The following is a 27,189-nucleotide window of genomic DNA, read 5'->3' on the forward strand; positions in this document are numbered from 1 at the left end:
AGCTGGGCTAATGAAATGGTTGCTGAAGGCAGTGTCACAGATGCTGTGAGAGGAGCAGAAGAGAAAAAATGGTTTGCTAGTGAGATGGGAACATACATGACTCTTGTATCAAAGATAATTGGATTAATCAGACCTCTATTGCCAGAAAAGCCCCATATCCCTATCTCTTGATCCATCTGCCAAAGACACTGGTAACCATGACCCATGAGAGTGTCACACCAGGGGGAAAGGAAGCATGAGTGCAAAGGATCGTTGCATCTGATAGCCTGCTAAGGAATCTAACATCTCTCTAAATAAGTTAGTTATATGTTTGTGAAGAGGTCAACAAATGAACTGTTGAGCTACCCTAACCAAAACTTTCAAATGTTGTGAAGGTAATTGGTTCATATAATCAGGATCTTGAAAACATTCTATGTTAGTTTAGACTCTGGGCTGTCTTCTTGATATGGACAACCAACAATTTTCTATCAGTTTTGCCTGACATATAAAATTTGCTTGAATCAAAAGTTGCTTCCGTGGAGAGTTTATGCCTTCTGGATTATTGTTTTCATTTTCCTTTAAGAAATTAAAAACCTAGGAAGCAAAAAGGAACTTCATAAAAATAACAGGATTTCTTTGTTAAATTGTTTTCAAATTTAAAGGAAAAAAAAATGTATTGTTTGGCTTGTCACGTAAATTTTCCATTAAAAAGTAAACAATTTTCAGGCTACTTTTTGATAGTACTAATTTTCACTCAAAAAAAAGAGTTATTTAGATACCATTTTGGTAGAAACGAGTAGTATAAATTCTCCTACCCAAATGAATAAGACTCACATATTTTTGTTTGTGATTAGGAAACCCTGCTGTCTAACGCACGTGTTGTATACCTAGGTCTTGCACACATATCATAACTGATGCCCATGACACATACCGTCCATATTCACACATGCAATTCACCGTATGTCAGCAGTTCACATGCATCTGGAACCAGTATGCACATACTGTACTGTTGATTTACTTGTGAAGAATAAGACTGAAGCATCCAACCAAGCTATAGCATGCATGTCTACCCCAACTGACTTCAGGATGTCATGAAATCATGGACAAGTGACTAAATCTCTCAAATTTTGCATATTTTTTAATAAGCTAAAACACAGACAAACCATAATACACTGCTATCCTGCATGCAATTGTCCTGATGTATTAATAGAATAAGAGAAAACATGCATCTGTTTATGTGAAATCCAATCACTTACAATAAATCATATGTATATATTTTGTTCTGAAGCAGTTACGGATTTTATACACATAGTTTATTTCAGAAAGAAAAAGTAAGGAAACAAAGTTAAATAAAACAAACAGATATTTGGTGCTCTACTACAAAGAATCACCAATTTTCCCATTATCACAGATATCACGTACTCCAGACCAGTCATTGACATTTCAACTGCTATCATTATGGTTTATCAGACATTATATACCTAAGATTAGGAATATTATAGATGAGTTGGCTTCAGTGACTGGTGAAAAGAAGGGATGGTTTGAGAAAGGATTCAGTACAGGAATGTGATTAAAGATGGAAATGAGAAGGCAGCAACACTGTTATTTCACAGAATCTGGACTAGCTCTGCACATTGCAGTCATAGTACACATAAAAGTGTTTGATTAAGTTACCACCTTTTCTGTTGGGGAATGCACTTCTTGTATCAACTCATAATCTATGGCAATGCTACAAGGTGCTAATGTGTTTAGGTGATAAAAAATTAACCCGCTAGTATTCAAGAAAGAATGGGGTGTCAAGTTGCCTCTTTAAAGTTTAGTAAGCATCAAGTTTTCACTAATTCATGAATAAACTAACGGTTCTTGAAGTGGATGGACTGCTTTCTTTGCCGAGTGTGAAAGATGGCCTCTTCTGGCATCTCTTTGCTCATTCTGTTTGCTGTATTTGCATTGTGATCTTGATGAGTTATTTGGTTGCCGCTTTTTTTTTCTTTTTTTTTTTTTTTTTTTTTGAGGGGTGTTCTCACCATGATCATACTGAAAGCCAAACCATGTATTATGCATCACAAATCATCTTCAGGTGCTGTTTGAAACATGTCATCTTATTCACTGAAGTACTAGAAGGCTAAAGGAACACAGAAAACCAAACTGTCTGTCCCTATACACACATTCCAAAACTTCTGAATTTTCTTACCAAGAAATCTGAAAGTGTGACATACTTGCTCACCACACAGAACACTGCTCAGTCTAACTTCACTAACATGCATTATTTCCTCTTTTAAAGCTCTTGCTGTGTTAAAAGGCTGCTTTGTGTGGCAAAAGAAAATAATTCATAATATATTTTTATGTCAAAAGACCTTTTTTTAATTATCTTGAACAAGTAATTAGATGGAAAGCAGTGATAATGACACACTGACAGCACTAGTACGTATACAAAGAGAATGAGCTAAGCTTTCAGTGGCAAAGAAAAACCTGTTATTTTATTACCTTATCCAGCTGCCTTAAATAATAACACTACCATGATATGAAGTTTATGTTCAATTTTGAACATACACTTTACTTAAAATAACATATTCATTTAGTATGAATTTGCTTACCCTTTCCATGTTAATTTGAAAAATATTCTATGATATTCTGCCATACATCAGTTTCAAAAAGTTGAAAGGATATCTTAATTTATAGCCTGGAGCTATACAAACTTGATCATATCACTACAGCTGTCAGGAAACAATTTTCCTGTCCTTTGAGAACTTTTGACATATCAAAAAATTTCTCATCTAAAATGAGGCCAGAAAAGACAAAATCCCCAAAATAAAATAGTGAGAGCTCATTAATGTTCATCAATATAGTTCATACCCAGCTTAGTTTCACATATTGTGTTCTGCATAGGCAATAACAAAAAAAAAAAAACAAACCCAAAACAAAACAACACCACCACCACACACACACACAAAAAAAACCCCAACAACAAAACAACCCAAAAAACCAACATTGGTTCCTTTAAAATACATTGGTTTACTTTGGTAATTTTCTGTTAAACTATTTGTTGACTTTCAATTAAGATTTTTTTTATACAAAAATAAAGAGTTAAAATTATTAGCCATTTCTTTTACAGTCAACTTTATTTACTAGATCCCCAAATCTATACGGAGAAGAGCCATAACAAACTGATTTCTCCTCAGTAAGAAGATGAGAAGTCTGCATCTATGAATGTGCTTAAAGGAAATTTTTGAACTTAAGAAACATCATATAGAAACTAAAGATACAAGGTGTCCCTGGAGAACTAAAAAGGAATTTCAGAAGATTAGGAAATTCTTGTCTGATTATTAAAATCTGCTTTGACTCTATGCTTTTTTGAAACACAACCCATATTTATGTACTTGGGTTTATAATCCTAAAAAATACATTCATTCCGAGAAAGATGGGAGAAGCAATACTATATATTCAGTTTATGACTAACAAACACTAATCATGGTAATAATAATAAATCCTAAACAAACAGTTCCTTGTGTGTTTTAGACAAAAAAAACCCATCCTATTAAAAAAAAAAAAAAAAAAAAAAAAAAAAACTGTGGATACATGTTGATATATGTTTACTCCATGTTTATTATTTATATTTTGTATATTAGAAGTCTAATTGTTTATTAAAAATGAATTTATGAAAGTAAAACTTATGACAACACAAGAACACACCAGAGTGAAACAGAAACTGTCAAAATAAAGCAGATGTGCCCTGCAGCCCTATTAATCTGAGGGTTTGTGATTGCCTGCTGCTTGTGCTAAGATGTCAACAACTGAAGTGTTGTAGGTTTGGGATATTTTTAATCTCTAAATTCAACAACCGTCAGTCAGAGGAAAAATTACATTTGAGTAAATGAGTGTGGGTCTCCTTTGGGGTAAATGGAAATGTGTCAGAATTATCACAGCGAGGCTGGCATAGCGTCTGGGCTGAATTAATCTATCACAGAGGTCTTTAATGTCTCCAGAACAGTAGTACACACAGACCACATGCTTCTTCTGACACATCGAGCGATTTCCCAGGAGATCTCATTTTGGTCTACAGTACCACAAACAGTTTAAGACAGCTTGAAACATACTGAATTTCAGAAGTGGTCTAATTTCCCTAGGATTTACATTCCCTTAATGCAAACAACAGTGTTTTTCCTTGAAGAAAGTTACACACAGATGGAATTATTTTTTTGTTTGTTTGTTTTTTTAATTTTTTCATTAGGATTGTGAATGGCACTGAGGTTAAAAACAGTGATAATACATGGTTTAATGCTAATCAGTGACATGTAGAATATCCTCAGATTCTTTTCCCACTCTCATTACATCCCTATCTTGAAAGGGGAGCAAATTCAGTTTAATCTCTTAAGAAGATCAGCAGAAGGTATATAAACTGAAAGACAACGAGAAAAATAATTTGGAGCTCATAAAAAAGAAGGGAGTCTTGAAATAAATCTGAGGGTGGTTTTAAAAGAATGCAATTTACACTCGAAGCAATCCAGCAGCCAGTGGTAAGCTAGTCCCTCTATCGATTATGACCACAGGTCTGAGGGATGAAAGATCATCTTCCCTGACATGAAGGACCCTTTGGTTGCACTAGTTTTGTAGCTAAGCAGGAGAGAATTAATTTTACAATATAAGCTCTTCAGAGTCATACTGCAGAGGAAATTCTTTTAATTCAGAGCCCCCTTTTTAACAGCCCTCCAACTGTTTGTTTTTGTGTGTTATAAAACAACCAGTTTCAAGCTAAAGGGCAGCAAAGTGGCTCAGACACTGGGAAGGATCATGAAAGTCCTCTCGCTACTTCTCAGATGAAGGAGGAAAAGCGCTGAGCAGTAACAGGAAAGCAAGTGTTGAGGCAGGATCACACCAGGGCTCTGGTTTGAAGGGGCCGACAAAAGGGTGGCTGCTCCTTTTTAGTCTTCCCATCAGGGCCCATATCTGTATGGGAAGAGAACTGGGACTGGCAATATGGTAAAATCAGGGTAGTGACTGAATCTGCTTATTTTATACCAAGAGAACGGTTAACAGTACACTGTGGCTGAAGCTGAATGCACTGAGATTAAAACATAGGAATTTCTTTTATTCTGCTGCGTTCTTACACTCAAACTAAATATTACTCAGTCATTTCCCTAAACATTGGATAAGCTTGCCAAATAACATTTGCAAGAGGTGAATCAGCAAACCCTGTGTTAAACCAGTAAAATGACACCACTGTAGTAAAGACATTTAATCTTTGCTATCTGTTTGACCAGCTGTGAGGGCCTCTAACCTGCAGATTTCCTCACCTCAGTGCTCTCAGATCTCTGCTTGACTTGGCTTGAGAGAATAGAAGAGAATTGAATGTATTAGCAACCCATACACTAAGTAGCTAGGCTTATCCTCAAGGCAATTCTGTAATTTTTATGCATATAAGGAAGATGGTTTCTTGGTAGCAACTGGACAACATTGTCATTGAAGCTTTATAACAAAAATCCTTATTGAAATTTGAGCAATATTTCTTATTCAGAAGTCTTAATATTTGAATTGACAACAATATATTTCTACAAATGAAGTTTCAGACTCAGTACTCAGCTAAGGAAATTGGAAAATTATCTAATCTTATCTATCGGATATATGAATTATTTGCTAACAAAATATGGAAAAATTGAGGAAAAAAAAAAATGTTACTGGCAGCTTAATTATTGCAACAGATCACTTTGGGTAAGTATTGTTCATTCTCGTACTTAGGCTTTCAAAAAAGGTGGTTTGATTTGGTTTTGTGTTTTGTTTGTTTGGGTTTTTTTAATTTTTATTTTCCCTACTGCAACAGCTGATGTAGATATAATTTTAAGTTTTCCTCTTTATTTGTTCCAAAGTAAAGTTTTAAAAATTATATGCACAACAACTATGCTCAAAAATGCTACCACTTAGTTTGTCTGGCTCATCTCTTCAGAGTGATCTCTTTGGATGTGTTTTAATTCCAGTGTCTGGCTTCATGAGTTCTGAACTTGGGGAGTGGGAGAGCTTCTGAGAACTGTATTAATTCAATAATAAATAATCATATATAATATAAGAATTGTATCTAATATAAGAAAGAAGGACTTAAAAGGGAACAAAATGAGAAGCTGGTAGGATTTGAATATATTTGTGTGGACGCTGTGATTTGTACTGGTCAAAATGTGCAAGCAGGTGGAGCTGTGTAATCACTACTTTAGCTTCCTGGACGATGTGTGTCATAGCAATTTGGCCACTGAATGCAATGGTTAGAGCTCAGAAATACTGAATGGTTCCTGATGAGGTGAAAGAAAACTCAAATTTTTCAAAGGTATGCTGCATTTTCACAGATGGTGGTCTGATGATCTATGACCATTTGATGAAAACACCCTCATCTAGGTGCAGGTGGTCCATTGGAATGTACTGAAAAAAGACACACACACACACACACACACACACACACATAACAGCAATAAAAAGAAAAACTAAAAAACCCAGAAAAATCCAAAAGCTATCTATGACAAAAACTGCTGCAGCTCAACTGGCAGGCAGTGCATCGCTGAAGTGTGACTGATGGGTCCATTCCCACTAACCAGGGCAATGTGGCCACAATTAAGCTTTGAACAAGTTCCCATAAAGTGGCCTGAAATTAGTATTATTAAGGGAGAAACAGCATTTAAGGGGAATGTGGAGATCTGAGTCCTCTCATCCCTTCCTTAAGCTGCTATGTGACTAGAGGAGTAATTTCATCATAGTTTGATATCTGCTGTTCCTTGACATCCCTTCCACTCACATTTAAGTGGTCTTTGGCTCTTTAAACTGTACAATAGAATCATAGAATCATAGAATCACAGAATCATTCAGGTTGGAAAAGACCCTTGGGATCATCGAGTCCAACCATCAGCCCTACTCTACAAAGTTCTCCCCTGCACCATATCCCCCAGCATCTCATCCAAACGACCCTTAAACACACCCAGGGATGGTGACTCCACCACCTCCCTGGGCAGCCTATTCCACTGTCTCACCACTTTCTGTGAATATTTTTTTTCCTAATATCCAGTCTAAACCTCCCCTGTTGCAGTTTAAAGCCATTCTCTCTTGTTCTATTGCTAATTACCTGTGAGAAGAGACCAGCATCAACTTCTCTACAATGTCCTTTCAGGCAGCTGTAGAGAGTGATGAGGTCTCCCCTCAGCCTTCTCCATACTAAACAGTCCCAGCTCCTTCAATCTCTCCTCACAGGATCTGTTCTCCAGGCCCTTCACCAGCTTTATTGCCCTCTGCTGCACTCGCTCCAGCACCTCGATATCTCTCTCGTATTGAGGTGCCCAGAACTGGACACAATACTCCAGGTGTGGCCTCACCAGTGCAGAGCACAGGGGGACTGTCACCTCCCTGCTTCTGCTGGTCACACTATTCCTAATACAAGCCAGGATGCCGTTGGCTTTCTTGGCCACCTGGGCACACTGCTGGCTCATGTTCAGCTGCTTGTCAGTTAGAACCCCCAGATCCTTCTCTTCCAGACAGCTCTCCAGCCACACCTCCCCAAGCCTGTAGCCATGCAGGGGGTTGCTGTGGCCCAAGTGCAGGACCTGGCACTTGGCCTTGTTGAAGCTCATCCCGTTAACACTGTCCCACCGATCCAATCTATCCAAGTCTCTCTGTAGAGCCTCCCTGTCCTCATGCAGATCGACACTCCCCCTTAACTTAGTGTTATCTGCAAATTTACTGATAATACACTCTATGTCTTTATCAAGATCATCGATAAAGATGTTGAACAGAAATGGTCCCAACACCAAGCCCTGAGGAACACCCCTTGTGACCAGCTGCCAGCAGGATTTAGCTCCACTGACCACCACTCTCTGGGAACGTCCAGCCAGCCAGTGCTTGACCCAGCAGACCGTTTGCTCATCCAGGCCATGAGCAGCCAGTTTTTCTGTGAGAATTCTATGGGGAACCATGTCAAATGCTTTTTGAAAATCCATGTAGACAATATCCACAGTTTTTACCTCGTCCAATAGTCAGGTCATCTTTTCATAGAAGGAAATCAGGTTTGTCAGGTAGGACCTGTCTTTCATAAACCCATGCTGACTGGGCCTGATCCCCTGGTTGTCCATTATATGACTTGTAATGGCACTTGAGATGACCTGCTCCATGACCTTCCCTGGCACCGAGGTCAGACTGACAGGTCTATAGTTTCCTGGTTCCTCCTTTCTGCCTCTCTTGTAGATGGGTGTCACATTTGCCACCCTCCAGGCAATGGGACCTCCCCAGTTAGCCATGACTTCAGGTAAATCATGGACAGCGGCTTGGCGAGCACATCTGCCAACTCTTTCAGCACCCTTGGGTGTAACCCATCCGGTCCCACAGACCTGTGTGCATCCAAGTGGTGCAGCAGGTCTCTGACCACCTCCTCTTCAACTGTGCTGACCTCAATCTGCTTCCCCTCCCCATCTCCCAGCTCATGAGGCTGGGTGTCCAGGGAACAGCCAGTTCCACTGCTAAAGACTGAGGCAAAGTAGGCGTTGAACACCTGAGCCTTTTCCTCATCCTTAGTTACCATGTTTCCCTTTGCATCCAGTAAAGGAGGGAGATTTTCCCTAATCCTCCTTTTGTTGTTAATGAATTTATAGAAACATTTTTTATTATCCTTAACAGCTCTAGCCAGGTTGAGCTCTAGCTGTGATTTTGCTCTGCTAATGTTCTTCCTACATAGCTTCATTACTTCTTTATAGTCTTCATGAGAGACCTGCCCCCTCTTCCAAAGGCAATAGATTCTCCTTTTGTTCTTGAGATCCAGCCAAATGGTCCCTCTTTCGCCAGGATGGTCTCCATCCCTCTCTGCTTGTTTTTCAGCACATGGGAGCAGCCTCTCCTGTGCCTTTAAGACTTCTCTCTTGAAGTATGTCCAGCCTTCCTGGACTCCCATATCCTTCAAGGCAGCCTCCCAAGGGATTTTGTTAATCAGTCTGTTGAACAGGTCAAAGTTAGCCCTCCAGAAGTCTAAGGTGGCAGTTTTACTAACCCCTCTATTTGTTTCTCCAAGGATTGAAAACTCAGTCATCTCATGATCACTTCACCCTAGACGGCCTCCAACCTTTGCCTCCCCCACAATTTCCCTCCCTGTTCACACACAGCAGGTCCAGGAGGGCACCTTCCCTGGTCAGCTCACTCACCAGCTGGGTGAGGAAGTTTTCCTCCACACATTCCGGGAACCTTCTGGATCATTCCCTCTCTACTGTGTTGTGATCCCAGCAGATACCCAGGAGGTTAAAGTCCCCCACAAGAACAATGGCAAGGTACTGTGACATTTCTCCCAACTGTTTATAGAAGGCTTCATCCATCTCACCGCTTTGGCTGGGGGGTCTATAGAGTCTCCCACAGCAAGATCCGCTTTATTGGCCCTTAACCCAATCCACTCTCAACCCTGTTATCACTATACTTGATTTCTGAGCTCTCATAGCATTCTCTAACATACAGGGCCACTCCACACTTCTTCTTCCCTGTCAATCCCTCCTGAAGAGCTTGTAGCCAGAATTTAGATTGGAAAAGACCTTTAAAATCATTAAGTCCAACCCTTAACCTAACACTGCCAACTCCACCACTAAACCATGTCCCTAAGCACCACATCTACATGTCTTTTAAGTACCTCCTGACTCAGCTGTTTCCCTGGGCAACCTGTTCCAGTGCTTGACAATCCTTCTGGTGAATAAATTTTTCCTAATATCCAATCTAAACCCACATTCAGCATGTTTTTATGTCATCTAGCATAATATATTCCCAAGTTCTGCAAAAGCCCTCTATTCACCACAAAAATAGACATAGATGATGATAATAATAATAAATTAATAATAATAAATAATAATAATAATAACAGTAATAATAATAGTAATAGTAATAATAATAAAAAACAACTCTCACAACATAGTGTTGGAGACTTATTCAAACACAAATGTATAAAGCTGGCTACATCTAAACCACTGTGTTGTCCATCTGCTGAAGTAACCTGACTTCTTTGCTGTCTGGGGGGACTCAGTAACAAAGTACTCCACTACTCCATCTTGCTTTCATCCTAAGAGGATACCTATTCACTCCAGGATAATATTTTGAAGCTCAAGCTGTTCTGTACCTCCTAGATTAATGTATTTTTTGAGCACTGTGTATTGTTTTTCACTACCATGCAAATATCTTTTGGATTTTGAATAAATTCTGATTCTGAATAAATTTGGGCTGCTGTGCTAGACAACAAAATAACCAGACGATCAGGCCTCACATTTGGATGCATTTATGTAATATATTTTGCTCTCATCTGTCTTGCTTCTTTTTATCCTTATTGTGAACTATGCTTCCTCCTGCTATTTTTTCCCACCTCCATACCTTACTTAAGGTGCTTAGAAAACAGCAGAAGACAGTCAATGCTTTCAGGTCATGTAAAAAAAAAAAATGTAAATAAGAAGTATAGCATTTTTATGTTAACCTCTATAAGTTCAAGTGTTGCTGTGTGCACTTACAGGATATGGTTATGGGTTTTCCATTAAGCTCCTGGTAATATCAAGGAATTCAATATAATCTAGGCAGTATTGCTTCTGATATTTATAAAGAATGGTTGATCTTACACAGAGCCCCCCAAAAGGGACTCTTAAAATTATCCTGCTGTGGTTAGACTAACATTTACCAAAATGTCTGTTGTTTAGACAAAACTGGTTATGTGGGACCTGAAGCCACATAATTTTTCTAGTTAATATAATTTTAAAATCACAACTTTATAAAAATAATGTCCAGGAAGAACTACTCAAAAACCAAATCAGGTTTCATTAACTATCTGACTGTGCTTTGGTGAAATCTTGAACAATTCAAAATGTTTTCTCGAAATCTACTGATATTGTCACACTGGTTTTGTTGTTGTTTGATTGGTTTTCTTCTCTAAAATATTTTTAATTAGAAAAATCTTAATCATTTATGTACTTCCTATACACTCATGACTAATAGAATTTATCTATGTATTCATTAAATCTAGTTGGTTTGACCAGGTCAAACTGGTCAATACCACTGCTTATTCTCTCATTATTGATACATTTGTATGATCTATATACCTTTTTGTAATCCAGCAGCTTGGCAAAGCCAAGCTGTGAGAAAACAGTGAGAGGACAGCATATTTCTGAAAAAATAATAACGTGCTAAAATCTTTCTTGACCTCTTTTTCAGTAGCACTTTCATTCTTTCATCCCAGTCATGATAACTAGAAACATACTTTAATGACTAGTTAGGGGAAAAAGATGAATCTTGAATAATTTGCATCATGAAACATAGATATTTCAGAACTCCAGGAGCTGGCACTTGAGGACAGTATTCATATCACTTATCATCAGCACTTGAAAGTTAAGCAAACAGTTGAGCTTGTCACAGGGTTCCTGCTATAGTCAGCTGAGAGAAAGAAAAAAAAAAATCCAGATGAGGTTGCTTAGCAACGACATTTTTTTTCAAATATCCTAGACAGCTCTCTTCGAATGGGATGTCTTCCTCTGGAGATCTCTTTCTCCTTCCAATGCTTATAGATAGTTTAAAGTGGCTGCCTAACTTCTGGACCAGTAAAATGGGTGAAATTATTCCACCTCAAGATCCAATTGCGCACAATTACAGATTTTGGTTGTGCTCCAAGGACTGGAGTGGAAATGAACTTGAGTATTACCACACAGAAAGTGAAGAAGTTCAGCTAACTAACCTGATGTAAACTGAAGAGAGATTTGACAAACTGATGGAGGACAGCAATGGCATGGGCTGTAAAGACTATGCATTTATGCATTGGTTTACATCCATAAGCAGAGAGAAACATGGAATAGGGCTGGGAATATTCTACACAGATGACGTTCTCTGTTAATAGACTTGCATATGCAAGTATATTTGTCCCAATGCAGAAAGAATGTAAGTTAATTTATTCAGTTTTGGGATTGTTCTTTACTTTCGTCATATCAAGGGGCAAAACATATCTGACAGAGCTTTGTTTCTTTATTTAAAAAGCTGCTTTTACTGTTATATTCTTTATTCTAAATCAGATTCTTCTTCAATGTTAGAAGCAAACCACTCTCCTCCCACGATTTCTTTCAGTAACTCTTCACAACTGTCATATGTCACACACTGTAAGCAAAGAATTCAGACATCAAGCTTATGAAGCAATGACAGCTGAAGGGTTAGCAGTTCATCTTGATAAATTTTTGAATGCACATAGAAAGCTCATATGGACTCTAGCTATGGAATTAAGGATGTAATTTTCATGTGAATCTAAACTACGTTCTAGTTGTTCCTTAGGAAGTCAGAAATATCATAGTATTTATATTAATTTTCAGAAAATAGAATGTTTTATTTAAAATGATTAATTATACTGATACTTTAAAATTCCACTGAAAATTGTTCTTGTTAAATTTTTTCTAAATATTATAATTTGTATGGGTCATATTGGCAAATAAATTTTAATAATTTAAGGTATACCTCTACGAATAAGTACTGAGTCTAAATACCATAGATGCGTGCACCTTTACGGGTTCATTTTTACTGTAGTGAGAAAGTGACATTCACACTGAAGAGCACTTTTCTCATGTCTCTTCTTAACCCCAAGTACTGCCATTGTTGCCCTGAAACAGCCAGGTAGTTAGTTAATTAGTTAGGGTGTTGTTTTATTGTGTGTGTTTGTGTGTACACCTGAATGAGGGTGACTGCAGTTTCAGAACAGCATGTCTGATCCAAGACAAGGGCTTTGCTGTGGCCCAGCACAGTGATGTTTCTATAACACAAAAGTGAGGGTGGGTTTTACATCTGCCCATGGGAGTGGCACAGTTTCCAAAGGAATTACATGGGGGGGTTTATATACTTATTTTCCATAGAAGGTACTTAAGTACCATTGTAGATGTGGTCTTTTGCTCTGTAAGTAGTGTATGTGGAGGTCCACCCTGTGCTGAAATATATGCTCTGCTGGGTTGGGCAGTAGTCTTACATATTTTTATTACTATTTAAGAAGCCTTCTTTTCTTAATGTTTGGAGGTAAAGATGATGCTGTTTTGAGTAGAAAGTGGATTCAGGATATCCAAATCAAATTATTACCTTAACATTATTTCCAGTATGAAAAGAATATTTAACTTGATTATTTCACACCTGCAGCTGAAGATAATTTTTTTGCAAGTACATCATATAATGGTGTACTGCTATTGCAATTAATTGGATAATTACTGTAGGGAGTTAAAAAAAAAAATTCCATTCAGTGTGATTTTTCAGATTTCTTAAAAATAAGAAGTCCTATCCCAAGTAAACCAGTTTCAAGATATTTTGCAGACTGGAATGCAAAAAAAACCCCAACAAACCAAACCCTCCAGAAGATCTATTTGGATTAGATGAATTAAACCAGTGCATTTAAATAATTTTGAAAGGTTTAATTTTATACAGGAATCATAGGCTCACAATTTTCTTCCCAAAGAATTGATAAAAGAAATAAACAAGAAGCAACCAATATTTGTCAAGTTTCACTAAACCAGTATTTCAAAGAAAAATCTGCGTTAAAGTTTGTGATCAGACCTAATTATCCACATAAAATTTTTAAGATAAGAATGTAAAATAAAATGTTAAATAAGTCAGTTTCTGAAAGAGTTATGACTTAAGCACAGCCTGGCTCATGCTTTCATGCACATGGCTTCATCTTCACTTTCTCTTCATGTATTACCATCTTTCATCCAATATTTATTGTTTCTACTTAAGTATACTGCACTTTTTGTGTATGCAATAAATCACGTTTCTGTGATCATTTTGGTAAATTGATTGAAAATTAGAGCATTTTTATTTTTATACATAGTTACAGTGGTTACTATGTGCTTTCAAAATCTTCACCAGCTTTGAACTGATTAACTGATTAGAAAATATTAAAGACTTGCTGCTGTGAAATCTGGCCGGATGTTTTAAAACTTCAGTTCAGCAAAACCTAACCCAGATTTATCTTATTTTACCATTTTGGAACACTGTATCTGCAGACTGAAGAAAGAAAGCAAAATAGAAGTGATAAATACCATTGATTTATGGATGACAAAAAAATAATTCAAAACAAATTAATAAATTTGAAACTGCTGGGGATTTCTAAAAATGTTTACCTACCTATTTAAGCCATGAAATCAAGTTAATTTAATACTACTTTTGACTCTTGACTTTTTGACATAAACTTCCTCATAGAAATAAACAGGGAAGGTGTGTATGAATGTAAATATATATACGCATGTGTGTGCGTGTGTATGCAAATAACTCCAATAATTTTGTGCCAAGGATCTAAAAAAAATCACTAGGTTTTTACCAATCTGGGAAAAAATTCAAATTTAGGGATTTAATTTGGTTAGAAATGCTGTAAACAAAATATACAGATTTAAGTTATGAAACTGATTATTGCAAATATTCTTAACTAAAGCTTTTACTACTGAAATTCTCAAGACAGAAACACAAATAAATCTGGAGACATGTTAGCCTAGTCCAATGGTCTGTGTGGCACGAGGTTGCCTTATATGTGTTTTAATTTTGCTTTGTTTTAAACAGCTCAAAGTTTGGCAATGTCTAACTGCTCTTACCATGTTTTGGTCTTGTTACATGTTCTTCCCCCCTCCCACGTACACGTCTTACCTCCTCTCATGTCTTTTTTTGGAATTTGGAGACATATCCAGAAATGTAATTCTCCTTCAGACAAGACAGAGTGGCTGTTCCTTGCATAATTGTACCAAAGAAAGAGGTTCAAAAGTGGGAAAGGAGCAGAAGATTTCTTATTCTCTCTCTTATGCCCTATCCTAAGCGTATCAAAGGGGGGCAGCCAAAATCTAGTGCTTGCCAGGTCTGATTTAGTAATGTTCTGACAATCTTTCAAAGTTATACACTTCATCACAAATGAATCATTTCAAGTCTTTCACAGAAAGGGAGAAAAAGCTGGAAAAGAACTTAATAGCATTCTTTTGAAATGATTGACTAAGTGAAAATACAGATGTGTTTAGAACTAGTTTTTTCAACTAGTGCTATTTATTTGATCCAGTTCCTTTATGTTTCAGAATCTTAAAGGCTCTAGTGAATATGAACAGAGCTGAAGTCGCACAACTCTTAGCTTTGTTCTTGTGAATCTCAGGGAGCTTTTCTTATTTATGTGCTTCTTGACTGTTCCATTCTGTTCAGCTCTGTTCTTTTTTGGCATCACATAGAGTCTCTTATTTGAGAAAGATTAAATACATATTTAACATTTCTGACAATGGAAACAACTCATATAAGTGGCGTATTGAAGGGAAGTTGTTACTACCCAATCCTGGAGCAATTTTTCCTTACAGATGCTAGGACATCTGTGGGAACACAGATTTGTGAGAATTCAGGCCTGCCTTGGTTTATCAGAAAGCATGTGAAGAGATTGTGAGATATCAAAGTCCCACTGACAGATTTCTAGACATCATCTGCTGACTGGATATGGGTGGAAAAACCTAGGGATAAAAACAGATTTTCCTTTCCTCTTCTGAAGTTTTATTTGAATTTAGTTTTGCCTAAACAAATTAAATGTAAACACGTTAGGAAAATAAAAAGTGATGGGAAACAGTGATTGTACTCAGAATGATTTAACATGGCAACCAGCCCAACTCCATGCACTGCTGAGTGATCTTAACCTCTGTGAAATAAGGAAAAGTTCAGAATTTCAACGAAGATTGGGTATGTAATCACTGGTTCCCATGGACGCTATCAGACAAATCTTTAGGAAGGTAAAGGAAGGAAGATGTATAGGGGTCAAAACAGAGGAGACCCGATTCCAAAAAAGGCTTCATAAAACATAAATCTGAAGCACAGCTTGTCTTGCAATAAAAACAGTCCTGCCTTACCCTTTTGGTGCACTTTCTGCTTTTTCATCTCTCTTTCCACTGCCCACTCTTTTTCAGAAGGAGCATTTTGTTTTCCTCCTCTACATGGAGTAGCCTTCTGTGTGTTAGAGCAGCACTGCCTCAGATTTCTACCCATCTCTCCCTATTTGCTATCACACCTACGCTTTTTCCTTTTCGGCCTACTTTTGATCTATATTCCATTTACAGTGTATATTGCAAAACTTTTTGCCCCCATCATGCAACACGGTTTCCATGTGCCTTTTGTTTGTGGAAGTATAGCACATAATTTCAATTTTTCCCCCCTGTAGTTGTTACCATGTCGTATTTACAGCACTGTGAAAAACGTATGTGAGAGAGCAGACATTATACTCTCTAATATAAAAAATGTTGCTTTTTTTACTACAAACTTGAAGATGGCATCAACAGAAACAGCATCATTCTCATTTATCTGAATATCCTCTGCCAGGTATTGAACAGATCTATGCCTGCCTTTAAAGCAGAAGCCAGTACCCCAGCTGCCACTGAATAATGCTTTCTAAAGATCAAGGAAGTATTGTGCAAAGATGATTTGTACATATTTCCAGTTTCAGGGATTTCTCTGTACCTGGATGGCCTCCTAATATTGATTAGAGTAGCCACAATGTTCCCGAAGAGCAGCCAAAAGAGTGAAAAAAAGCCAATACAGTGAAAAAAGTAGAGCTATTACTCATGTCGTTTTATCATCCAGACATCTTCCTATTAAGAAAATATCTTTTAGGATCCCCAAGATTTAAGGCTGCACTGGAACCATAGTGCATCAGAGATATACACTTGTCTGTAGCTATTTTTTACTCTCCCATGTAATTACTGAGACAAAAATTATACTAAATGGTTTTTTCCAGTAGTTCCACTGCCAAAGTGGATTGACCGTGGGATGAAAATACTGATTAAAACTTTGCTTTATGCATTTTCGCTGAGGTGCAGTAATTGATTTTGGTTTGGGTCTGGATTTTGCTCTGTGATTTTCAAAAAATTAGACCAAATTCTGCACTCTGTTACACATATGTAAATATTGTTTTAATGGATGTATAGCATTCTCAGAGAAGACTTAAGTTCATTCAGGGCTCAACTTAACTGCCACTGAAATAAATGGAAAGGGTATGACTGATGTCTGTATGAGTTGCATCAATCTCTTAATCATTTCAAATGGGATCTAGTAGTGAAATGGTTCTCATTAGAAACACTGTACTGTGAATATGAGCCTCCGGAGCTCATCAGAGGTAGTATTAAAGCAATAATAAGATCATAAAGAAAAAGGAATAATTTACTTAAGTTTCTTAATTAACTATTTGATGTAAACATTCCTTTTCTTACTGTAAAGTTTCTCTGCCAGAATAAACAGATTCCTCCTTTCACCCCAATTGCTGAACCCACAGCCTTAATGATATTTCATAATTAGAAACTAGCTTCATCATCTATCTTTCTAAGAGGAAATTTTGGTACTAAATTAATTATGCTACAAGCCCAGAGAACTACACTTTGCAGCATTCTATTTTACTGTATTGGTGCCCACAACAGACATTTGATGAAAGCTATCTTCAGGGTTTGTTGGTACAGAAAGTGATTGCAATGTACCAGTTCCTAGAAGTCCCATTGCAAATGTTTATCTTGGTCAGTGGCAGAAATACTCATTAGCACCCAGAAATGCACAAAAATGCACAAATGGCAGATCCAAACCCAGAACTTACTGCAGTTTTCCCATTTTAATAGGCAACATGTTTTAGTTGAAGATGCTTTAGTTCAAGCGAACCACGATATTCTGTAATATTGAACATCTGGTGACATAGTAGGGACCAGTGATTACTTGTACCCAAACAAGCTGCACCAGGAAACAGGAAAATCACTGCTGTTTCTGGCAAAAACACATATTTCTGTGAATGAAATGAATATTACTAGCCACAATTTCCGAAACATCTTTTGCAACTTTGTAATATGTCCACTTTCAGGTACAGTGACAAGCTCATCATTATCAATAGCTGTAAGTGACACTAGTGCTGTAAATATATTGAGTACAGGAGGATATCTCCCACACCTTGCCTTCTTTCAACTCAAAATCATTTGTCACTGCAGTGTTACAGGATAATTTTGCATCCTTCAGTGTGTATGTGCACACAAACAGCACTGTATTGCTATAGATTATTTTTTTTTTTTTTCTCTCCACATAATTCATAGGTTATGGGTATGCCTTTACCCTTAAAACTGAAAACAGATCAAACTGAGTTGGTAGCATCTCTCTGTATTTAAGCCTCAGTTAAATAGAGGGTCCTTAACAAAGCCCTCCTCTCTGAACCCTCCCACTGCGTTCACTTGCAAATCACTGTTTGGCTGGCAAAGCCAGCTTGTCCCCCCTCAGCCCCAAACCTTCTCATGTTGAGCACTGCGGCTCCATCAGCAGCAACATCTCTCTCTGTGAGGGACGCTTCTTATTAATCGGGGGCACTGAATGGAAACCAATCAGATAGAGAGTTCCTTTGGCTTCAGCTCCCTGCCTGCCTGACTTAAAAGTGCTGCTGGGAGAGAGGGAGCCCTAGTTAGTTGCAAGTACACACAGCGCTGGAGATACAGTAACAGACAGAAGGGAGGAAGCAGGTAGAGAAGCAGCGCTGGAGAGACAGCTATAGGCTCACACGGTGAGTAGATTAACTTTCTTTAGAATTTAAAATAAATTTGCTGACAGTAAATGAGCAGATGCTTTCTTTAAAAGTGTCTAAAATGTTAAAGATTACTTACAGATACTTTTTAGGGAGTGAGGGTAGGGGGCAGGTGCAGCAGAGCACTTCAGGGAGATTTCTTTTATACAATACAGAAAGAAAATAATTGTATTAAATTGCTGAAATCTAAACTTGTGTTGCTGTATATATGACAACTGCTTGTGCATATTAGAAAGCTAGAAGTGTGTATGCTTTTTGGCAGTACTATTAGACATTATTCAGTTTTTACTGCAATATAGCAGTAACAACATAGCATAACTTCTGTGCAGGATGCTTTTCCCCTTGTCCAGATAAAAGCTATCTTCCTTTTCTTTCTTTCACACTTGTTTTTATTGAAAAAAGTCTAATCAAAACAAACCCAGTTAAGGATGTCTTTGCTGCTACTAAGAATGAAGTACCAAGGCTTTGTTTTGTTTTTCTTTAGTGAGAGCAGCAAAATTACTCTTTTCTTTTTTTTTTTTCTTTTTTAAAAATATGTGTTACAGGAGGAAGTGGCAGCTCAGGGCTCAGAAAGATTGAGAGCTGAGGGAGATGTCCTCTTGGGTATTCATAGCCATAAGTCAAAGTCAACAGGCTTAAAGTGTAAGGCTGTTTTCCAGAAGTGCTACCAAACAACCTTATCAGCCTAATATGTATAATCAGAGACTAGCACAGAAAGCAAGGCAGAAAGCATAAAAGGTCGAAGCAACCACTTGATTTTGAAGTATCCAGCAGAAAACAATTGCCCAGTGAATGACATTTTGCTTTTTCTTTTCACATGCAAGGAACATGCAGTCATATCCATTCAATTTCATTGTATGAGTTTCAAATAACGATGCATATGAACTATACATAAACTGATACCCTTTGCAGTTGTATGGCAATGTGCATACAATAGCCACTCACCTCACAGATTTAAGTAGTAGGTCAGAAAATAGAATGGTAATTTCTTCTGACAATTTCCATTTTCAGTAGACAAATTTACAACCAATGTATCAGTCTTGCTCTGATGGAAGTCAGTAACAGAACGCATATTTTACTTAAATCACAGCAGAATTACGCTTCATTGCTGAGTACTACACCAGTAGTATACCTAATAAAAAGGCAAGTGTACTAGTTGCAGTAGTTTCATTAATGGGATCAAAAGCTTTGTTGAATAAATAATATTGTCTTAATGATAGGAAATGCTAATGACAAACCATTAAACATCATCGTTTCCAAGTCATTTTCAACATCTAAAATGTTAATTTCTATTCTAAAAAGTGAACATGGACTAATTAAATTTTTAGAAGTCTTATATTTTTTCTATGATTATTAAGAACTCTATAGAAAAAAATATATTTTTAAAAGAGTGTAGTGTTATCTATATGCCAATTTGATAGGTAAATACATATTCCTGTCATTTGTCATTCACTATGCAATCATATAAGTTTAAGATAGAATTAAATGTTTACAGATAACATGACTTTCTATTATTAACAATATAAAACTTTTACAAGGTGATGTTATACAATCAAAAGCCTATAAAAATAATTCTTGTTTTGTTTTAGTTAGATAAACAAGAATAATTTTAAATGAAGAAATATAGCTGTATCAGTACTACGTACTAAACTTGCACCTAAAGAGTTGTCAAGTCTTTTTAAAATTGGTGGGATGATTTCAACACTCAAAGTTTTCAATATATTTATTTGTGTGAGCAAGATAGAGTATTTCATTTCAGAGACTGTCTTGCAGCCATTATTGTGAAAAATTACATTGCATAAGTAACCAGTACGTCTCACCTAAACACGAAAAGCAGTTTGGAGATGCAGTTTGGAGAGAAATAGTTCTGCCATATGCTTTGTACAGCTCCATGGTAAAAGTGCTTCAGGCTTCCAGCATTTTCACACTTGTCTGCAGAAGTGACCATTTTGAAAAGGCTGCCTTCCCCTCCAGACAGCAGCCCATTCCCACGGATCTGTGCTCTCCCCTCACCTGGCTGTTTCTCCACAAAGATGTTGATCTCAGTGGCAGTCGCTGGGCATTGGCAGAGACGCCGTCTCATTATTGGATCAGCCAATGAGGGTGATTTCACTCTCAAATTTTTCTGCCAAACAAAATATAATATCCTAAATCCACTAGTTTAAATGTTATCACCCACAACGCTGCAGAAAAAAAAAAATGTACAACTTAATTCTGACATTTGCTAATGCCATGGCATCAGGACATGGTTTCTGAAGCTGCACAACATAGGTTTCAGGGAATCTACTGACAGAAGCATTGAGAAGTAGAGCTAGAAAGTAACAAGACTGACAATTTTCTCTGAGGATGAGTTTGTTCAGGAGGTAAAACAAAGTAGACTGATGTTTCTTGCTGATTGTCCAAAGCCTGATGATACCATGACACATGAAGCAACAATTATTACTTCAGAATTTTCATTTATTGTAGAGTTAACACACACACAGAGAATCTAGCACTTATTTTCAGAGATAAACACAGAACTCTTCTTCCTCCTCGTCCTTCTTTTCCCAATTTTGCAAACTGTTCTGGAGATATGGCAAGACCTTACTGAAAATCAAAACTCAGTAATGATCACTGTTTAAAAATTGTCCTAATTCCTGAACAAATATTGTGTTTATAAGAAAACTGGGTTATATAGATCTGGCTATAAGACAATATTGATACATAATTTTATTTGTTTGTTTCATGCAGTCAGTGCTATTTAGCTGCCGAAGGCAACTGGTGCAAAAGCCTAGACAAAAATGCATCTCCCACTCATATCAAAATGCCTTCTGAATTTCTAAGGCTTGAAGCAGGTGTTACATGCAAATGCTATCTGCAGAAGCTCAAATATTTGAACATGAATAGGGATGTCTGAGTGAAAGCTAACTGCATTCTGCATGTGAGTGAGTTTATGAAAAGTCATTTGTAGGAATACATCCAAAATTTTGCTAAAAGGGGGTGGGAGGAGAAGGAAAATAAAGCAAAGGGAAATGAACAAAATTAATCTGCGTAAAAGCATTTAAGCATCATTTTAATAACTTTCACCTTTTACCTTTTAAGCAAATAGGGAATTGTTGAATGGTAAAAGGCAACTTACCGTCCTGACTTTCAGCAACTGATCATGATAAAAAAAAATCCACTGACATTGAGGCCTACTTTCTGAGCATGACTGAACAGGAGAGACGTATCATGATGATCAGATCATACTCTGTGTTTGTAGTGCAAAATCCTAGTGAAACTGGGCTTTGGTTAGCTCAAGGAAGATTGTTACTAACTTCAGGGAAAAAGGAAAAATACTGGATGTAAGCTGCATCTTACAAGAAAGCTCTAAAACTATGTTTGAGAAATAAGTATTTTTTTCATGCATAGTATGTAAAAAAATTATAGAAAAAATAGGAAGTAAAGTTTGTTATTTATGATCTTCATTGTGCAATCTTGGAAAGATTACAAAAGGAGATGGGTGGCATTGTCTTCATCCCATACACAGAGATTATTGCACAGAGAGTTGAATTGACTTAGTCTCAGTTATGGAGTAGTGCAGTGTGAGAGCCAGGGGTAGAATGGGGCCTCCACTTTCCCAGTCCTCTGATTTCTCTATAGGAATACACCAATATTAATAAAAAAAAGCATGCCTTGAATACTTAAGTAACACTGTAAACAGTCACGAACATTTCTCTGGAAATATATTTCTGTAATTGCAGAATGGAATGACTCAAGTGATGGCCAGAGTATTTATTTGCCAGTTAAATGCACATTTCTCTATTTAAATTTCACACATTTTAGTAGTAAGAGTAGTAGTTTAGTAGTAAGAGTAACATCAAGATAACATCATATTAAAGTCAGTTTTCCATGTGTAGTATAAAACATAAGTTTCATATTAGAATCTCCTGATACAAAAATGCAAATGTCAGAGGGATTTATGTAAGTAGAAATTTTCTAAGTGAGAAACGGTGGTCAGGTTGCTTCATCCTCACAAACCCTGTTCAAGGGAAATAACCACCAGCCTCATGGAAATTCTGCCTGGAAGAATACTACAGTGTTGGGCCATGCATGTCATCACTTAGACTACAATTTCCAAAAGATACTGAAAACATTTTCCCATTGTATATAAGTATGTTGAGAAAGAGTTCCTAAATTACTTGTCCAAATTCAAAGTATGGTCTTTTCAAATGATACCCAAGAAAAGATTCTGTGAAATAGAGAAAATTGTGGTTAGTGTTTTTATGTTTGGGGATGCAAACAGCAGATCTTTCCATCATTTTAGACAAACTACACAGCAACACTTACAAGGAGATTATCTCAATTTGCATATTGTAATAGTTCAATTGAAGGCAATTAATAATGTATACAAGCTTATCTAATAATATATACAGATATTATTGGATTTAGCCATTACTTTTTGAAAATTATGATCAATTACATTGATAATCAGTGGTGCAGAATTTGACATTTATATTTTGGCACCTCTTAAAAAATAATTCAATAAAACATCAGGTTGTACAATACTGTTCAGTGAAAGAAATTTAAAAAGTATAATGATCTAAATTTCTCAGCTCGATATCTTACTAAAATAATGGTTCTTTATTTCCTCTGTATTTCATTATTTAATACTTGCTCCTGAGGAGATGACCAAGAGGTAAAGTGAAAAAGGTGTGATCTGGGGATAAGTGTGAAGTTAATCCCATTACTTCTGTTTTAAAGGAAAAAGTAGGCATAGTACAAATGCAAATTTATTATTTTCAAATCCAGCAGTTTATATATATATATATATATGATTAGAAGGTATCAGTAAATTACTCATACCTTAATGTAACAAATCAAAATAGCCCCAGTTCATGAACAGAATTCTTCATATATAAACATATAAATATATATATAAATACATTCACACATATATATGTATATAGAAATAAATCCAAACATAATTCATGCAAATTATAAGATGATACAATATTTTGAAATAGAATAGATTAGAACAGGTTTGCTTAAGTTTGCAGTGCTACTTTCTGGCTGAATTAGTTTGCCTGTTTACTTTGTTGTTTATCTCAATACTTTTATGTGAATCGCATTATTATTTATCATAATACTTTGGATGTAATGTATAAAAATAGTGGTTTAAAATATCAAATTTTGTAGTGGGAAACTATTGTCAACAATTTCTTTCCTCTGATTTCTGAGGCATAGGTGCTGGTTGTGGGAAATATGGAAATGATTCTGCCTGTGTAGTAACAGAAGAAAAAAAAAACAGAAAAACAAATTTATTTCAAAAGGAAATTGTTGCGGTTGTTTAAATTCTTTGTCAGAATAGCTGTGCTTGTGCCACATGCTGGATGGCTAACTTTTTGCAATAAGACTAGTACCACTGAAGCCAGTGAAATTGCTTTTGTGCATTTCCCTTACCTAGAGTAAAAATGAGTGCTGAATGTGTGTTTTTATAATGATTCCATCTGATAAAAAAATATTTATTTTCCTCAGAGTAAAAATAAAAATACGTTACAGAAAATATTTTTCTATTTCTGGAAAGATTTGCAATAATCCTTACATTTTCTTCCCAAATGTAAAAGGAAATTTCACCTCTAAAAAGAATTCAGACTTGTTGAAAAATGGAAATATATTATAAAATTAATGTAGACTCATCATTCCTTGATGTTATCTGCATCCCATAGTTTACCAGCAATTGAGACAGATCTTGCTCCTAATGATTTTAAATTAATGTGAAACATGTCTTCTTTCCTAATGAAGCCATATTTCTGGGTTGTATTTATATCCTTTTTAGGGGTAAGTTACTAAGTAAAACCCCTTATGTTCTAAATAAAATTAATTAATCTCTATGTTTTCCTTCCTGGAGATAGAACTTCTTTATCTGTAATATTGAAGATATTGTTCTTTGTTTAGTAGTAGTAGTAGTAATAGTAGTACTAGTATGTAGACTGAGAACTCACGTATCACTTCCACTAGGAGTTTTGTAATGTTGTAATAGAATTTGTCACATTTTAATCAAAACCAAGCTTCTGGTTCTGCCTCCTCTTCCAGTCATAGTCCTACCAAAACGTTTGCGCTACTCATGATGGCAAAGCATTTCTTCAGGAAACAGCAGGACATTCAAAACAGAAAAGTATGTCATGCATTTAGTATACTTCAAACTATTTTTAAAGGCACTTAAAATGTTGTTACAGCTGCTCTCAGATACAAGTGGCCAAAAAAAAACTACTGGTTGAGAACCTTTCCCTGAAGCTTTCCTGCAGAAAAAGAAAAAATAACACTAGGGAAGACAAAAAGAGGAGTAAGTTAGGAATTGGTTAGACTGCACCATAAATTGATATTTTTTGGAAAAAAAAAAAAAACACTCCCAAAAAAGGAAAATAAAAGATGCTTATTCATACTGACATAGATCTGAAAAGTTTGAATCTAATAGATAATGGCTTATGAAACTACCTAGTGTTGCACATTCAGAACCATAGCTGTTAGCACTGCTGGAAGGAAAGATTTAGCACTCCTGCCAATGGTATTCACTCTAATAATTTATTTTCCATTTGAATTTACACTCATACAATTTATATTTACATTTTAGAGCAAATTTAACAGCTCCCAACAATATAGATCCACAAAGAATGAACTTCTCAACTATACAGAGGTCCTCTGATATGTTTTTCTGTCCCCAAAATGTTTATATTCTTGTTCATAACACTTTCCCAAAACTGAAAGCCTACAGTAGAATGGATATATTTTTAAACTGCTATAAGGATTCGGTTTAGTAAGCATTTGTTTGATTAAATAGTGATCTTGTCTGCTATATACAGACACAGGACCATCTTTACATTTTATTACTCAAGCAGTACACTCAGTAGTGTCAAGCAATATATAAATTATGATTTCAAAGAAAAGATACATTTGAAAATTTACTAGCAATTGCATGTAGGACCAGATAGGCCTTGTGTAGTTTCTGTACAGATCTTTGTGTACAACACATTAGGAGTAGCATATATTCACATCCTGAGTGTTGAACAGAACTAAAATACGTTTTAAGGATTAACCAGCACAGGATTAAAGGTCCTGGTCTAATGACATACAGAGGATTTCACCTATTCAGAAATAATTTCACTATTTTAAATACAAAATTTTGTACACAAAATTGTATAAACTCAGGATAACTATTTAAGTGATATTTTTCTTACAGTGTAGGTAGTTTGTAACAGTAGATATGTGCTGTGCACGTTACTGGGAACTTTTCTAAGACCTAATCATGGGGGTCCCAAACAATACAAAACCAGGGCAGAAACATATACTGAGTAACCAAATGTAATTGTTAAACATGCCTAGAGACAGTAGAAGAAAACCTGACAACCTAGTAGAAAGAATCTATGTTCTATGGAACAGGGAGGGAGGCTATCTCTCCAAAGCTTTAAGAGTGGATTCACAAAGCTGAAGCCTCATAAATATTTGTGTAAACCAGCATAAGATTCTGGATTACTTGGTTTGAGCTCTTCTTAAGTGTACTATTGTGGGCAGCTACCATACAAATGGGACCAAAATGAATGTTGTATTTTGTCTATATCCCTTCTGTGCAAATAGCATTAGAATCATTAATTTGTACAGAATGAAAGCTGAAATCTAAAAAAAAAAAAATCATGCTTTTAATGAACATAAATAGAGGGACATTGTTGTAGAATGGAAAATAAATGAGTCACAATAATTTTCTGCTTCCTTCACCTCAAGTTGATTAGCACTAATTAAATTTCATGCTAGTCAGCCTGTGGGTTTAGTAGGCAATAAAAAAAAATCCTGACATTTCATTGCTTGTGATGAAAACACACACACACCTATATATCTGCATACATGTAGCTATATATCTGTATCTGTATCGATATAATTTTAGACATGAAATAAAGAGATCCAGAGGTGTTTATGTAAATATATCTCTATAATGATGTCAACATAGATACATGTATATATATTTTCATGTGCACAGCATCAGTGTCATGAAAGCCGTGCATGTACTTGCATTGTAAGGCCTTCAATGATATATATTTTAGCCAATTGCAGGTAAGGTAAGAAAGATGCTCTAAGTTGAGAACTATGTAGGCCATTTCAACTTTCAGTTCTTTAACAGCAGACCCAGACCAGTAAATATCAGAAGAAAACACATCAAAACAACTGCTCTGCCCACACCATCAATCCAGAATCATAGAATGGTTTGGGTCAGAAGGGACCCCCCCATGGGCAGGGGCATCTTCCACTAGGGCAGGTTGATCAAAGCCCCGTCCAACCTGACTTTGAACAGTTCCAGTGAGGGAACATCCACGGTTTCTCTGGACAACTTGTTCCAGTGTCTCACCACCTTCACTGTAAAATATTTTTTCCTTAATGTCCAATCTCAACATGCCCTCTTGCAATTTAAAGTCATTAACTCATGTTTAGTTTTTCACCCAGCAGTATCCCCAAGTGCGTCTCTGCAGAGATGCTCTCAATCCCTTCATCCCTCAGTCTGTAGTACTACAAACCCAGGTGCAGAACCTTGCATTTGGACTTGTTGAACTTCATGAGATTTACACAAGCCTACTCCTCAAGCCTCTCAAGGTCCCTCTGGATGACATCCCTCAAGTATATCAACTGCACCCCTCGGTTTGGTGTCATCTGCAAATTTGCTG

General features: G+C 36.5%; 1 protein-coding gene across 1 annotated transcript in view; it reads left to right on the top strand.

Moving 5' to 3' along the window:
• Positions 1-18,254: 18,254 nt before the first annotated feature.
• CDH9 (cadherin 9) overlaps positions 18,255-27,189 on the top strand; it is a 108,641-nt gene continuing 99,706 nt past the window's right edge. The window contains exon 1 of the mRNA XM_026843317.1: positions 18,255-18,499. The gene's annotated coding sequence lies outside the window, so the exon portion shown is untranslated. The remainder of the gene's footprint in view (positions 18,500-27,189) is intronic.

Source organism: Athene cunicularia, assembly GCF_003259725.1.
Source record: "Athene cunicularia isolate RWA chromosome 2 unlocalized genomic scaffold, athCun1 chr2_part1, whole genome shotgun sequence".
NCBI classification, from domain to species: Eukaryota; Metazoa; Chordata; class Aves; order Strigiformes; family Strigidae; genus Athene; species Athene cunicularia.